Source organism: Ictidomys tridecemlineatus, chromosome 12, assembly GCF_052094955.1.
Source record: "Ictidomys tridecemlineatus isolate mIctTri1 chromosome 12, mIctTri1.hap1, whole genome shotgun sequence".
NCBI lineage: Eukaryota > Metazoa > Chordata > Mammalia > Rodentia > Sciuridae > Ictidomys > Ictidomys tridecemlineatus.
The window spans coordinates 29,512,277-29,527,757 of record NC_135488.1 but is presented as its reverse complement, the minus strand read 5'-3'; the positions used below and the strand labels follow the sequence as shown (position 1 = coordinate 29,527,757).

General features: G+C 41.6%; 1 pseudogene; it reads right to left on the bottom strand.

Moving 5' to 3' along the window:
- LOC144368937 (ATP-binding cassette sub-family A member 13-like) overlaps positions 1-15,481 on the bottom strand; it is a 405,121-nt pseudogene that overhangs the window by 20,122 nt on the left and 369,518 nt on the right.

Genomic DNA, 15,481 nt, shown 5'->3' with positions numbered 1-15,481 from the left:
ACAGCTGTTATTGGCTCCCTCGAGGTTGACTGAAGGTACCACAGCCAGAAGGAGGCTCCCAGGGATCCCAGGACACCCTTGAGGTACAATAGCAAAGGATTTGGGAACATACCCTAGTTACCTGGGACAAAATAACAGTATCCAAAAGAGATTGGTTGGTTATAGGTAGCTGGTGGTTCACTCCACCTCTCTTTCAATAAATCTCTCCACACGAACACACACACACACACACACACACACACACACACACACACAATCATGTGCTTGAGCATACACTACGAATCTGTTACACAGAGGGCTATTCCATATCATACGACTTTCTTCAAATGGAAGCGTTAGAGTCTCTGGAGCTTAGACTGCCCAATCAAATTGCCCATCATCAGTAAAGTGAGTTTAAGTCCCTAATCAAAAAAAAAAAAAATCACTCATCTAAAATGGAAGTCGTCAAAAGAATGAGCCACACTGCAGGAGGCCCATTCCACATCCATTCCCCATCTTTCTAAATAACAGAAACCTAATCTTAATGTTTAAATTGCAAAGAGCCCAGATTGAGGCTAGCTTTCTTTGACTTCCAAATAGCCATGGGACCAATGAAATATAAGTCCAAATTGCTGTGTAGAACATGACCAAATAAATGTTAATTTAAGAGAGGACACTTATTTGGATACTTTGGCTTTTCTCTGCTCTGTGTTTGTTGCCTAAACATAGACATGAGGGGTGGATCAACAGCAGCAGTTTCTAATTGTAGAAACTAGAGTCACTGAGCCAACACTAATAATCAGTTGCCTCTCGATTCCTTTACACATAAAATATGAACATGGTTCAGTCAGTGAATACACTTAAATAAGTATAACTGACGCTCTTTCATTGGTAGGTAAATATAGCTCAGGACTTAGAATAAATGTTCACAGATAAAGAAGAGAAAGAAGAAAACCACTGCTTTCTAGGTCTCAGAATGGAAGGTCTCTCAAACAGGTAAAGGAATACACATGATGATATACAGTCAAATTTCTTTCTCAGAGAGAAGAAAAAAGGAAGAAAAGGATGGTAATAACTAGAAAATTTTTGAGATCATATCAAGGAGCTAGCTTATCCAGAGCTTCTCTCTGCCCAGGAAATTAGAAACTATGTATTAAATGAATAAAGGGATAGTCTTGATAAGAAGTGGAGAAGGTGCAGAAACCCTTTCAAAGAGAAGGTCAATAAGAGGAAGAGGTCGGTGTGGCTGTAACTGAAGGCACAGCAAACAGAGTTTATGTGAGGCCATCCCGACATGGCTCCCCTGGCACGGAGGCAGGATGAGGCTGGGCCTATGGGCTCTGGAGTCACTGAAACTCAGATCTTTCAGGATGAGGATAATTATGAGAGAAAACTGAGCCAGAGTACTAGTGCTGGTCTTCAAATTCCAGAGCCTGCGCTTGGTAGCTGATGACTCCGGGAAAGACGCCCAACCTTTCTGTGACTCATTCTCGACATCTACAAACCGAGAGTCAATAATAGTTACTTCATAGGATCACACAAGGAATCAATTCATTGATACGTATAAAGCACTTAGAGCTGGCAGATGGCAAGTACTGTCCAGTGTTAGTTAATGGTATTTTTTACCAGCATGCTAAGTCATAGGGTACATTGTGCTTAGTGCATTATGGAAGAGAGTCGATAGTTCTTAAGTGACAGCCAGATATTCCATGAGGTCCAAGACAACTGGGAAAGGGAGACATTTTCTAGGTTAGGGAAGCAAGAAGAAAGAAAGAAAAAAAAAGTGGCACAAGAGAAGGGCCCTGGTCAAGGCTCAGGGATGATCTCTATGGATTTCACAAGATGTAACTTTTTCTCTGTGAGTCACCAAGAAGAAAAGGCCAAAGGGGGAGAAAGAAATTTCCCCCAGGGTTTCTCGAGTCTGAAGGAAGGCTGTCTTGTGGCATTCTAACATCTGTTCCAAGATGAAAACAGGGCACATGTCTAGCTCAGGAGGCGAGATGGAGCTAGGAAATCTAAAGCTAGGAGTGGGAAGCAGAGGATGGATCAGGAGCGGTAAAGAAAAGAGCGGAAAAGCTTGTGGGGTGTGTTTGGGCACGGAAAGAAGAGGGGAGGCTGGAGAGCACCTCTGAAGAGTGCTCTGTGAAGACCTCACAAGAGTGGCCAGAGGTATGCAGCTGGACTAGGGCCAGGGAGGGACTCACAACCTCTCCAGGTTTGGCAGAGGCCAGAAGGTCACAGGTGTGGGAGATAGGAGGCAGCAGCAGGAGGCCAAGAGGCAGGGAGTAAATGCCACTTCCCTCTATGAGGACTCGCCTCTGAAATTCCGCACCATGTCTGTCTTTCTTGAAAAGCATTACCTTTTTGGACACATCCTACCATCTGCACTAAACTCAGTATTGGGGACAGCTGGTGCTGATGAAAGCTAGGAACACAGGAAAAGGTCCCAAAGTACAGTCAGGACAACCCTTTGAAGTAAATACCACCAGCAGAAATCTACTGTCGTCTCCTTTCATTGAATTAATAAGGTGTAGACGTGGCTCTGCACCTTGAACTTGGGTCTCTGCTCGTAAGCCCAAACAACATTTTAAAAAGATCTTTTTGAAGGTAACTCTAAAGGTAAACATTTTTATGTATGTAGAAGTATCACATAAGATGCCTTAATAATTATAGTAAGAAGGCCTAGAACTTGAGAATAAAGTACACCACCAATTTAATTAATGAGGCAGTGAGGAAATTTAGAGTCTATGGTATTAAACCTGCTGGTGAACCAAAATGTCAACATTTGGGAACCATAGAGCTTCTCTTTGGTGTGGTTCTCTTGGGGATTCCTCCAGCACTGGCTGTCCCTGCCTGCTAATTGTGTCTGAAATCATCCAGCTGTACAAGCACAAGGAAATAGTGGGACATACAGAAGACAAAGCCTATTCTCTTCAGGAGCTTAACATTAAATTGGAACAAGGCAGATCCGTGGAAATTAAAATTCTACAAACATAGTCTGGAAGGCAGAGTGCAGTCACACACCAATGAAGAAAGGAGATTAACACAAGCAAAGGGAAGAAAATGTTGAATCCTAGGAAAGGCCAAAGAAGTCTCAAGGAGGAAGTGAGGATCATTATGGGACTCTGGGGTAGGAATATCTATCGAGTACTGGGTATCTGTGTGGGAATGTTGAGCAGCCGTTGGTGATGAGGCTGTCAACACAAAGTGCAAAGGAGAACAGACCCAAGGTGGAGAGAAGAAGCTGTGTCTAGAGGAGCCTAGGAAGAACCTCCAAAGGACCCTCACCTGGAGAGTTTCTAGCCCCTGTCATGTCCTTTGGTTCTCAGGTATAACTCCTTAGATTGTAAAAAAAGGACCACACTGAGGCTGAGAGAGGAGGGCACCCTTTCATATGGACCCTGCGGTCTCTGCAAAATGCAGTTGTCCCAGAGCCCAGCAGATCAACTGACAGGAAGAAAAAGCCCAGTGTGCATTGCCTTCTGACTATCCATGACCCTGTTTTCCTAACTTTCAGAAGATCCAGTCCCAGAAAGGTCAGGAACCATCGCCAGCTCTACCTTTGAGAATCTAAGTCCTTATCCTGGAATGTCCACCAACCTGTAAACTCCCCAAGGGCATGGAAAAAAGTACCTGGACAATCTGCTCTCCAAAAGACACTTGCCAATGTCTGGAGACATTTTTACTTGTCACAACTGGGGAGGTGGGTACTACTACACAGGCCAGGGATGCTGCTATATACATGCTACATGCACAGAGCAGCTTCCCACAACCAAGAATTATCTGACTCACAGTAAAAATAATGCCAAGTTTGAGAAACCCATGTTAAGACCACAAAGCCTAGTGCAGCTCAAGAAATATTTAATATAGCCATCCTTATTTTACGTGGCCTGAAGATTTCCTTCAATTTCAATGTTGATATCTAAATTCTGCTTTGACTCATATGTTTGTCCTTGCTTGATCTCATTATGATTTGGTACTCACCTAGGATTTAATCTCCTTTTAAACAAATTTTATCTGTACTTCAAGGTCTACGAGACATCCCTATTTCCTCAAAGTTAGAAAAAGGTGGTCTCCTCTTCAGAAATCCTTTTTTTATGATGCCTACCCTATTCACTCTTGTGATGTCACCAGTATGTGCAGGTCTTACTCCATGAAGTGTGAGAACCGAGTGGATACAAATTATATATAGCAGGCCTATCTCTAGACCCCTTTTTTGGCTCTCAATACATGTTTGTTAAAGAAATGATGGGCTAGGGATGTGGCTCAAGTGGTAGCGCGCTGGCTTGGCATGCGTGTGGCCCAGGTTTGATCCTCAGCACCATATACAAACAAAAATGTTGTGTCCACCGAAAACTACAAAATAAATATTTAAAAATTCTCTCTGTCTCTTTCTCTCACATTTCATCTCTCTCTCTTTAAAAAAAAAAAGAAATGATTAGATATCAGAAGCAAACAGCCTCAATTCCACTTAACACCTCATGTTCATCACTTTTTCTAAGTTACAATTTGGTCAAGAAACTTCAGAGTGAAAGTAACAACTCGACCTTAACAGAGATGCTCGACCGAGGTAGTTCTCTACTGCAATCATTTCTCTGAGACCCTTTGCCATGAATCATTGAGTTAAAACTGGTCACATGGAACCTTAGGTGTATAGATTGGAGTCCAGAGACTTTTTTAATATGACTCCACAATCTCAAAAATGCTTAAAACCTTATGATACGGATAATAGAACTAAAGTAAGCTATTGAAAATGTTATCAGAAAGAACAAAAAACTATACCAAAGAAGAAGAAGGGAGGCTCTAGGACCTGCAGTAAAGTCTGAACTCCCTACTTTCCTCTGTAAAATGGGCCAGGAGAATGTGATGGTCCCATATCCACACCTCAGTTCAGCCTGGCTGAGTCTGCTCAGTGGACATGTTAGCCATATTTTCTGATGCTCTGATCTGCAGGGCTTTACTGATTCTGGAGTGACTTCCCTTCCAGGGAAGGGATTGGTGGAAGAATCAATTTCTACAGTTGGAATAAAAGTCCACCAAAACCACATTTTTCAAATATAGATCAGCAGATTTAAAACCCACACCATACCACCACCTTCTCTCCTGGTGGCTCACACTCTGGTCCATTATCCACCTTATTCACTTATCCACCTGGGCCATTATCCATCTTATTCACTTTAGGGCCAGCTGCCACATGACTACATATAGCCCCTATGCCTCGGGTCCTGCCAACGTTAGTCAAACTAGGCAAACCTAGGCCTGGTTGTGTTGTCTCATCTGTTTGCTGTAGAAGCACAATGAAAACTCTGGTCCGCGTTTTCTTCCTACTCCCTCTGCCCATGGACTAACTCCTATGCTCCCCCATGTGGCCCTGTGTAGCACATCCCTTGTGTTGACAACTGTGAGTAACAAACCGTCTTCGTAATGGTGGTGTCTCCTGGTCTGTGAGCCTTTATTCTATATTTTATTTTCCATCAATACACTGTATTTAAAAACAGAAGGGGTAAAGGACAGAGTGCCTGGGATCCCAATTGCCAACTGTGGGACCCCGGAGATCCAGGCCCACTGATTCGTGCGGCCTGCCCTGCGGCTACAGAAGGCGTGGCACCCCAGGGAAGCCATTAATTAGCAAGCAGGGAGAGGCTCGGCTGCGATCAGGTGGAATCCCACCAGCCAAGCCCGCACTGACCCCCGGGCTGAGTACGGGAGTTTAGACGGGGAAGGAAGCGGTACAGTCCCATCCCCCACAGCGGACACTCCACCAAGGGAATCAGCAGTCAGCATCTTGAACAGCTGAATTATCCACCGCCATTCTCCGACAGATCTCAACAACAAAACAGCCAAAACGAAACCTGTCTAGCTAGCGCTGGGGAGGGGCAAGCAGGAAAAATCCAAAGGACAGAGTGCCTGGGATCCCAATTGCCAACTGTGGGACCCCGGAGATCCAGGCCCACTGATTCGTGTGGCCTGCCCTGCAGCTACAGAAGGTGTGGCGCCCCAGGGAAGCCATTAATTAGCAAGCAGGGAGAGGCTTGGCTGCGATCAGGTGGAATCCCACCAGCCAAGCCCGCACTGACCCCCGGGCTGAGTACGGGAGTTTAGACGGGGAAGGAAGCGGTACAGTCCCATCCCCCACAGCGGACACTCCACCAAGGGAATCAGCAGTCAGCATCTTGAACAGCTGAACTATCCACCGCCATTCTCTGACAGATCTCAACAACAAATCAGGTGTGTGGCACTCAGCCCATCCCCCATACATCGGGAACTCGCATAAAATCTCTCCTAGGCTTGCTGGGGGAGGGAGAATCAGAGTGAGCCTGCATAAAGACTAGGGGGGAACTAGAGGCACCTGACCTGCAACCCCCCCTACCCATCTGCAGCCAAAAGGAAACCTGTCTAGCTAGCGCTGGGGGTGGGGCAAGCAGGAAAAACCAAAGGACAGAGTGCCTGGGATCCCAATTGCCAACTGTGGGACCCCGGAGATCCAGGCCCACTGATTCGGGCAGCCTGCCCTGCGGCTACAGAAGGCTAGCAGGAGAAACCAGGAGGCTAGAGGCAAGGCCCTCGAGACTGGGCAGCTGGAAATTGCAGGCCCGCTGGCGACATTTCACCCACTGCCCGCATAATTGGGCGGTAGGAGAACACCCGGCCGCAGGTGACCAATCACCCGCCCGCGGCCTGTGATACTGGGCGGCTAGAGACCGCCTGCCTGCCGCGACTGGGAGCTGAAATCAAACAGAGACAGTCCAGTCACACCACCTCATCAGGACACCCAGGCAAGGAACTGGGGCCGGTCATAGCAAAGTAGTGTCGTCACTGGAGCTCGGACGTCGGATCTTCCTTCACAGTGGAACCCACGTCAGCAGGCATAGTTTAACAACACTAAGGAGAGGCATCAGAGTAATACAGAACCAAAACAAATCTATAGAAGAGAGTAGAAACACGACAATCAAATAGAGCTGGAAAGCAACGGGGACAACATGAGAAAACAAGGGAAAAAAGGAGTACAAACAATGCAAGACAACTTAATTCTACAAGAGGACATAGAAACATCAGAAGCAGGGATAGGGAAAGAACTCAAGGCATACCTAACTCAAATGGAAAGGAATATTAGAGAAGACATGAGACAGCAAGTCCAAGCAATAAAAATATATTTTGAAAATGAATTAAACAAACAAATTCAAATGGCAAAGAACGAGCTCTACCAGGAGATAGAGATCTTAAAAAGGAATCAAACTATAATCCTAGAATTGCAGGAAACTATAAACCAAATTAAAAACTCAAACGAGAATATTACAAATAGACTTGATCAAGTAGAAGTCAGAACATCAGATAATGAAGACAAGGTTTATCAACTTGAAAAGAGTATAGTCAACACAGAAAAGATGCTTAAATCCCATGAGAAATCTATTCAAGAGATATGGGATGTCATTAAAAAACCAAATTTGAGAGTCATCGGGATAGAAGAAGGCACAGAGATTCAAACCAAAGGAATGGACAGCATATTAAATGAAATAATTGTAGAAAACTTCCCAGAGATGAAAGATGGAATGGATTGCCAAATCCTGGAAGCCTACAGGACCCCAAACATTCAAAACTATAATAGACCAACTCCAAGACACATAATTATGAAGATAGCCAACATACAGGACAAGGAGAGAATATTAAAAGCTACCAGAGAAAAGAGACAGATTACATTCAGGGGTAAACCAATTAGGTTAACGACTGATTTCTCAGCACAGACTTTGAAAGCGAGAAGATCCTGGAACAATGTATTTCAAACGCTGAAAAATAATGGATTTCAACCAAGAATACTGTATCCAGCAAAATTGAGCTTCAGATTTGACAACGAAATTAAAATCTTTCACGATAAACAAAAGCTAAAAGAATTTGCAGCAAGAAAACCAGCACTGCAAAGCATTCTGAGCAATATACTACAAGAAGAGGAATTGAAAAATAGTGCCCAAAACTAACAACAAGAGGTATCTCAGTAAAGGAGGAGGAAAATAACCAAAAAAGTAAACTAGCCAAACTAAAATAAATAAATAAAGAAGCATGACTGGAAGTACAAATCATATCTCAATTGTAACTTTAAATGTTAATGGCCTAAACTCACCAATCAAGAGACATAGGCTAGCAACCTGGATCAAAAAATCAAATCCAACAATATGCTGCCTTCAGGAGACTCATATGATAGGAAAAGACATACACAGGCTGAAGGTAAAAGGTTGGGATAAATCATACCACTCACATGGCCCTCGGAAGCAAGCAGGAGTGGCCATACTCATATCAAATAAAATCAACTTCAAACCTAAGTTAATTAAGAAGGATAAAGAAGGACACTATATACTGTTAAAAGGGACCATCCACCAACAAGACATAACAATTATCAATTTGTATGCACCAAACAATGGAGCTGCAATCTACATAAAACAAACTCTCCTCAAGTTCAAGAGTCAAATAGACCATAACACAATAATTACGGGTGACTTCAACACACCGCTTTCGCCATTAGACAGATCCTCTAGACAAAAACTGAATAAAGAAACTATAGAACTCAACAGCACAATCAATAACCTAGACCTAACTGACATATATAGAATATACCAACCATCATCAAGTGGATACACGTTCTTCTCAGCAGCACATGGATCCTACTCAAAAATAGACCATATATTATGCCATAAGGCAAATCTTAGTAAATATAAAAGTGTGGAGATAATACCATGCACCATATCTGACCATAATGGAATGAAATTGGAAATCAATGATAAAAAAAGGAAGGAAAAATCCTACACCACATGGAAAATGAACAATATGTTATTGAATGATCAATGGGTTACAGAAGACATAAAGGAAGAGATAAAAAAATTCTTAGAGTCAAATGATAATACAGACACAACATACCGGAATCTATGGGACACAATGAAAGCAGTTTTAAGAGGGAAATTCATATCCTGGAGTTCTTTCATCAAAAAAAGAAAAAACCAACAAATAAATGAACTCACACTACACCTCAAAAACCTAGAAAAGGAAGAACAAAACAACAGCAATTGTAGTAAAAGACAAGAAATAATTAAAATTAGAGCAGAAATAAACGAAATTGAAACAAAAAAAACCATTGAAAAAATTGATAAAACTAAAAGTTGGTTCTTTGAAAAAATAAATAAGATAGACAAGCCCTTAGCTATGCTAACAAAAAGAAGAAGAGAGAGAACTCAAATTACTAATATACGGGATGAAAAAGGCAATATCACAACAGACACTACAGAAATACAGAAGATAATTAGAAAGTATTTTGAAACCCTATATTCTAATAAAATAGAAGATAGCGAGGATATCGATAAATTTCTTAAGGCATATGATTTGCCCAGATTGAGACAGGAAGACACACACAATTTAAACAGACCAATAACAAAGGAAGAAATAGAAGAAGCCATCAAAAGACTACCAACCAAGAAAAGCCCTGGACCTGATGGGTATACAGCGGAGTTCTACAAAACCTTCAAAGAAGAACTAATACCAATACTTTTCAAACTATTTCAAGAAATAGAAAAAGAAGGAGCTCTTCCAAATTCATTCTATGAGGCCAACATCACCCTGATCCCAAAACCAGACAAAGACACTTAAAAGAAAGAAAACTACAGACCAATATCTCTAATGAACTTGGATGGAAAAATTCTCAATAAAATTCTGGCAAATCGAATACAAAAACATATCAGAAAACTTGTGCACCATGATCAAGTAGGATTCATCCCTGGGATGCAAGGCTGGTTCAATATACGGAAATCAATACATGCTATTCATCACATCAATAGGCTCAAAGACAAGAACCATATGATCATCTCGATAGATGCAGAAAAAGCATTTGACAAAATACAACATCCCTTTATGTTCAAAACATTAGAAAAACTAGGGATATCAGGAACTTACCTCAACATTGTAAAAGCTATATATGCTAAACCTCAGGCTAGCATCATCCTAAACGGAGAAAAACTGAAGGCATTCCCTCTAAAATCTGGAACAAGACAGGGATGTCCTCTATCACCACTTCTATTCAATTTAGTTCTCGAAGTACTAGCCAGAGCAATTAGACAGACAAAAGAAATTAAAGGCATAAAAATAGGAAAAGAAGAAATTAAATTATCGCTATTTGCAGATGACATGATAATTTACTTAACAGACCCAAAAGGATCTACAAAGAAGCTGCTAGAGTTAATAAATGAATTCAGCAAAGTGGCAGGATATAAAATCAACACGCACAAATCAAAGGCATTCCTGTATATCAGCAACAAAACCTCTGAAATGGAAATAAGGAAAACCACTCCATTCACAATATCCTCAAAGAAAATAAGATACTTGGGAATCAACCTAACAAAAGAGGTGAAAGATTTATACAATGAAAACTACAGAACCTTAAAGAGAGAGATAGAAGAAGATCTCAGAAGATGGAAAAATGTACCCTGTTCATGGATAGGCAGAACTAACATCATCAAAATGGCGATATTACCCAAAGTTCTCTACAGGTTTAATGCGATGCCAATCAGAATCCCAAAGACATTTCTTGTGGAAATAGATAAAGCAATCATGAAATTCATATGGAAAAACAAAAGACCCAGAATAGCAAAAGCAATTCTAAGCAGGAAGTGTGAATCTGGAGGTATAGCGATACCAGAGCTCAAACTGTACTACAAAGCAATAGTAACAAAAACAACATGGTACTGGTACCAAAACAGGCAGGTGGACCAATGGTACAGAATAGAGGACACAGAGACTAATCCACAAAGTTACAACTATCTTATATTTGATAAAGGGGCTAAAAACATGCAATGGAGGAAGGATAGCATCTTCAACAAATTGTGCTGGGAAAATTGGAAATCCATATGCAACAAAATGAAATTGAATCCCTTTCTCTCGCCAGCCACAAAAGTTAACTCAAAATGGATCAAGGAGCTAGATATAAAAACAGAGACACTGCGTCTGATAGAAGGAAAAGTTGGCTACGATCTACATATTGTGGGGTCGGGCTCCAAATTCCTTAATAGAACGCCCGTAGCCCAAGAGTTAATGACAAGAATAAACAAATGGGACCTACTTAAACTAAAAAGTTTTTTCTCAGCAAGAGAAACAGTAAAAGAGGTAAATAGAGAGCCTACATCCTGGGAACAAATTTTTACCCCTCACACCTCAGATAGAGCCCTAATATCCAGAATGTACAAAGAACTCAAAAAATTAAACAATAAGATAACAAATAATCCAATCAACAAATGGGCCAAGGACCTGAATAGACACTTCTCAGAGGAGGACATACAATCAATCCACAAGCACATGAGAAAATGCTCACCACCTCTAGCAATCAGAGAAATGCAAATCAAAACCACCCTAAGATACCATTTCACTCCTGTAAGATTGGCAGCCATTATGAAGTCAAACAACAATAAGTGTTGGCGAGGATGTGGGGAAAAAGGCACACTTGTTCACTGCTGGTGGGACTGCAAAATGGTGAGGCGAATTTGGAAAGCAGTATGGAGATTCCTGGGAAAGCTGGGAATGGATCCACCATTTGACCCAGCTATTGCCCTTCTTGGACTATTCCCTGAGGACCTTAAAAGAGCACACTATATGGATACGGCCACATCAATGATTATAGCAGCACAATTCACAATAGCTAGACTGTGGAACCAACCTAGATGCCCTTCAATAGATGAGTGGATAAAAAAATTGTGGCAGCTATACACAATGGAGTATTATGCAGCACTAAGAAACGACAAAATCATAGAATTTGCAGGGAAATGGATGGCATTAGAGCAGATTATGCTAAGTGAAGCTAGCCAAGCCCTAAAAAAACAAATACCAAATGTCTTCTTTGATATAAAGAGAGCCACTAAGAATAGAACAGGAAGGAAGAGCATGAGGAAAAGACTAACAGTAAACTAAGACGAATGGGGGGAGAGAAAGGAAGAGAGAAGGGAAAACATATGGAAATGGTAGGAGACCTTCAGTGATACACAAAATTATAAGAGGTTATGAGGGGCAAGGGGGTGGGGGGAAAAAAGGGGAGAGAATTGAACAACAGCAGAGGAGGTAGAGAGGGAAGATGGGAGGGGAGGGGAGGGGAGGGGGGATAGTAGGGGATAGGAAAGGTAGCAGAATACAACAGTCACTAATATGCCATTATGTAAAAATGTGAGTATGTAACAGAAGTGAGTCTGTATTATGTATTTGGGGAGTTCAAAACCCAATTGAGTCGAATGTATGAAAGATGATATGTCTTGAGCTCTGTAATGTTTTGAACAATCAATAAAAAAATAAAATAAAATAAAAAAAAATAAAAACAGAAGGGGTAGGGAGGAGGCAGATGCAGACATCAAGCAGGCCGAGTTTTGTTGTTCGGATAAGAGCAGGAGATTGGGGCTTGTGTCTGTCCTTCACGGAACCCAGTATCCCTACAACATCCATGCCTCTGATGGTGGTACATGTCGAGTTGTGGTTAGGGCCCAGGTTGAGAGATCACATGAGCATAGTAGGAGAAGTAATTAGGACAATTTGGGGACACTGTGTGTAGGAGGTCAACCAAAACCATCAACTGAGCATGGGAAAGAAAGGCAGTGTCACCCCTCAAACTGAGGGAGAGGGATGCTGCGGTACATGGGTCTTGCCTATGCCCCCAGATTCAGGGAGGAGGGACAGACTCAGGTTCCAGAGGAGGAGGGCAAGTTCTTTGCTTTGAGCAGTTTCATTGACCTCCATTCCCCTTTCTTTTTTTCTTTATGTATCTGTTCCTAAAAACTACCCATGTTCTTTCCTTTACTTTGTATTTCTAAGAGACTGCAGTTTTCTCATCCCTACAGTCTTTCCCATTCCCTCTCCTAACCTATGGACAGGTAAACTATAGCATCAGGTTGAGCCTCATGATGCTACTAGGGCTCTGGGATGTTGCCACACTCAGGTTTGCTGAGAATCATATACAAGTATATGTTCTCATTGTCCATGAAGCCTAGCTCAGCTTGTGGTTGAAAAGCTGTATATATGGAAGCTAAACCCTCATTCTCTCCTGCTTTTATTCCACTTGACTCTCATTTAGGATTTTTTTTTTTTTGCGCCTACCCTTTATAGGGAGCATGTGGCCCCTGAGGGCCAGTACTATCCTCTGCTTGACCCTTTGAGTCCTGCATCTTGGATTTCCACAGCTAATCTTTAGGCACTGTCTCCCAGTCCAGCCCAGGACCCTGCCCACCACCCCTTTCTCCAGAGGAAAAGCTCAACACTCGAGTCCCGATCCTAACTTAGGACTGTCCTGCTCAAACACTGGCTTTCTTTATCTCCACAGACCCTCTGGGCAAATTCATTGCTTATTCACGAGTATTTCCATAGGTTTGATGCTGGCTCTCACTCTCTCTCACAAGGACTATTCCCCAAACCTCCATACTGATCAGCAGCCTCTCTCCCCACTTCCTCTGCCCCCTGAAAGTGCCTGGGAATGGCCATGGGGATGATGAGCTGTTTTCACTCAAATCACATGCAATAATATTAAATCATCCCCTGCCCTATCCTCAGTGTTTCCAATCACACTTAGTCCTCATGGCAACCCATATTACCGTTGAGGAGAAGGAGCCATGGGGTCATATGATGGACACTCAGGCCCTTGTCCCTTCAGTAGGATCCCCATGCTACCTCAGCACGCAGCACCCAGTATCCCCGCTATATCCATCTACACTGAACTTCTAGTATCACTATTCAAGGTCACATTCAATAATGACATCATCAGGACATTCTGGAAGTCATCAACTTTCTCCACTTGTACAAGACCACCAAGGTGACCGTTTTCTCCTTGCAGAGTTGGGGACAACATCGGAGGGAAGCATCTATCTCTTGACAGCTGCAGTAGGTCTCACACAGGGTCCTCAAGGTCTATGGGAACCCAGTGAATTTTCATGGAAGTAAGGAATGCAGGGGAGTTGGGAGGGATTCCTCTTATCTATGTGAATGCCTCATGTTAGAAGAGGAGAAATGGGGACAACATGGATGATTCCAAATATAGATGCCCTGGAATCATCCCTTACTTTTTATTTCAATATTATGGAAACATATGTAGTCATATATTTATTTATGACAGGCTTATTTGTTGTAGGAAAATAAAAAAAATAGAAGACATTTTAAAAGCTATCTTGTTTGGTATTTCGGTGAATAACACCATGTGAGTTCTTGCTTTATATAGATATAGTTCATACCCAATAATAATTCATCCTCAACCTACAGATCACATTATCAGAATCAAAACTCAGAAGTGGACAGAGACTGTCCAGCCTGTAGATCAGCACTGGGAATTATCCTCTTCCCATGATCTAATCCCGCAGGCTTCTGTAGCCAACTTTACCATGCCTAATGGAAAGCAAGAAGCTAGAGTCAAATATAAATCACCCAATAATCAGGAACGGACTATAAAACTTTATGTAGACATTCATAAAGGTTAGACAGTGTGAAGTATTATTTTTCTTTTGATAATACTTATTAAAGTGAGCAGAGAATAGTTTCTAGCAGATTCATCTGGCAAGCATTTAACACTAAACAGCACTAAGCATCAGTGAGGTTTACTGACCCAGTAGTGACCAACACCAAGCCACTAGAAACGTGCTGTTTACCTCCTAATACACCACCTCTATCCAAGCATTTGCTATTTTCTCCATAAAATAAAAATATTTAAATTTCAGCTATTTACCAGATCTCTACTTAAGAGTTCTAACATTAAAAACATTGACTAAATGAACATGAAAAGAGAGATTTATCAACATAAATGACCAAATTACTCTGTATGAAAAATTAAGGTTAAACAACAAACTGAAGGAAATTAGAAAATCATTCAGAAAACTCTGGGGGAAAAAAAAAGAAAGATACAAGGAAATAAAAATGGTCATAGAAACTTATAACAAAATCATTAAACTCCCAAAAAGTAAATGGAAAAAAAAAAGACATGAAGAGATAATTAACCAGGAAGAAATCTAAGGGATTCATGAGCATAGGAAAAAAAAATCTTTAGTCTTTTATTATCCGAAATGAAAGTAAAACACAGCAACTGTCTTTTACCCTCTCACGCTGACAAACTCTTTCTTAAAGTATAGTGTTTGGTAAATCAGGACTCTGATTTACTGCTGCTGGGAAAATTATATTATTAGCACAACCTCTGGATAAGGCACTTCATACACTAGGAGGCCATTTCTTGTCCTGTCTTGATCTGGGCCTGCCAGCCATACTCTTTCCCTACCAATGCCACCACAATCAGGGTACAGTCCTTCTCAAGAAGGAAGCAAACTATCTTAGGGAAAGAATCTGGGAATTGACATCCCTTTGACTTACTAATCGTGTTTTTTAAACATACCCTTAAATGTCTCAATGCCTTCACCTCTTCCTGTATGTCATGATGTAATTAATTGGATCAAGCTATCTCTAAAGCATCTCCAGTTATAACACTGCATCATGCTGTTGATTGATAGGAATCAAACAA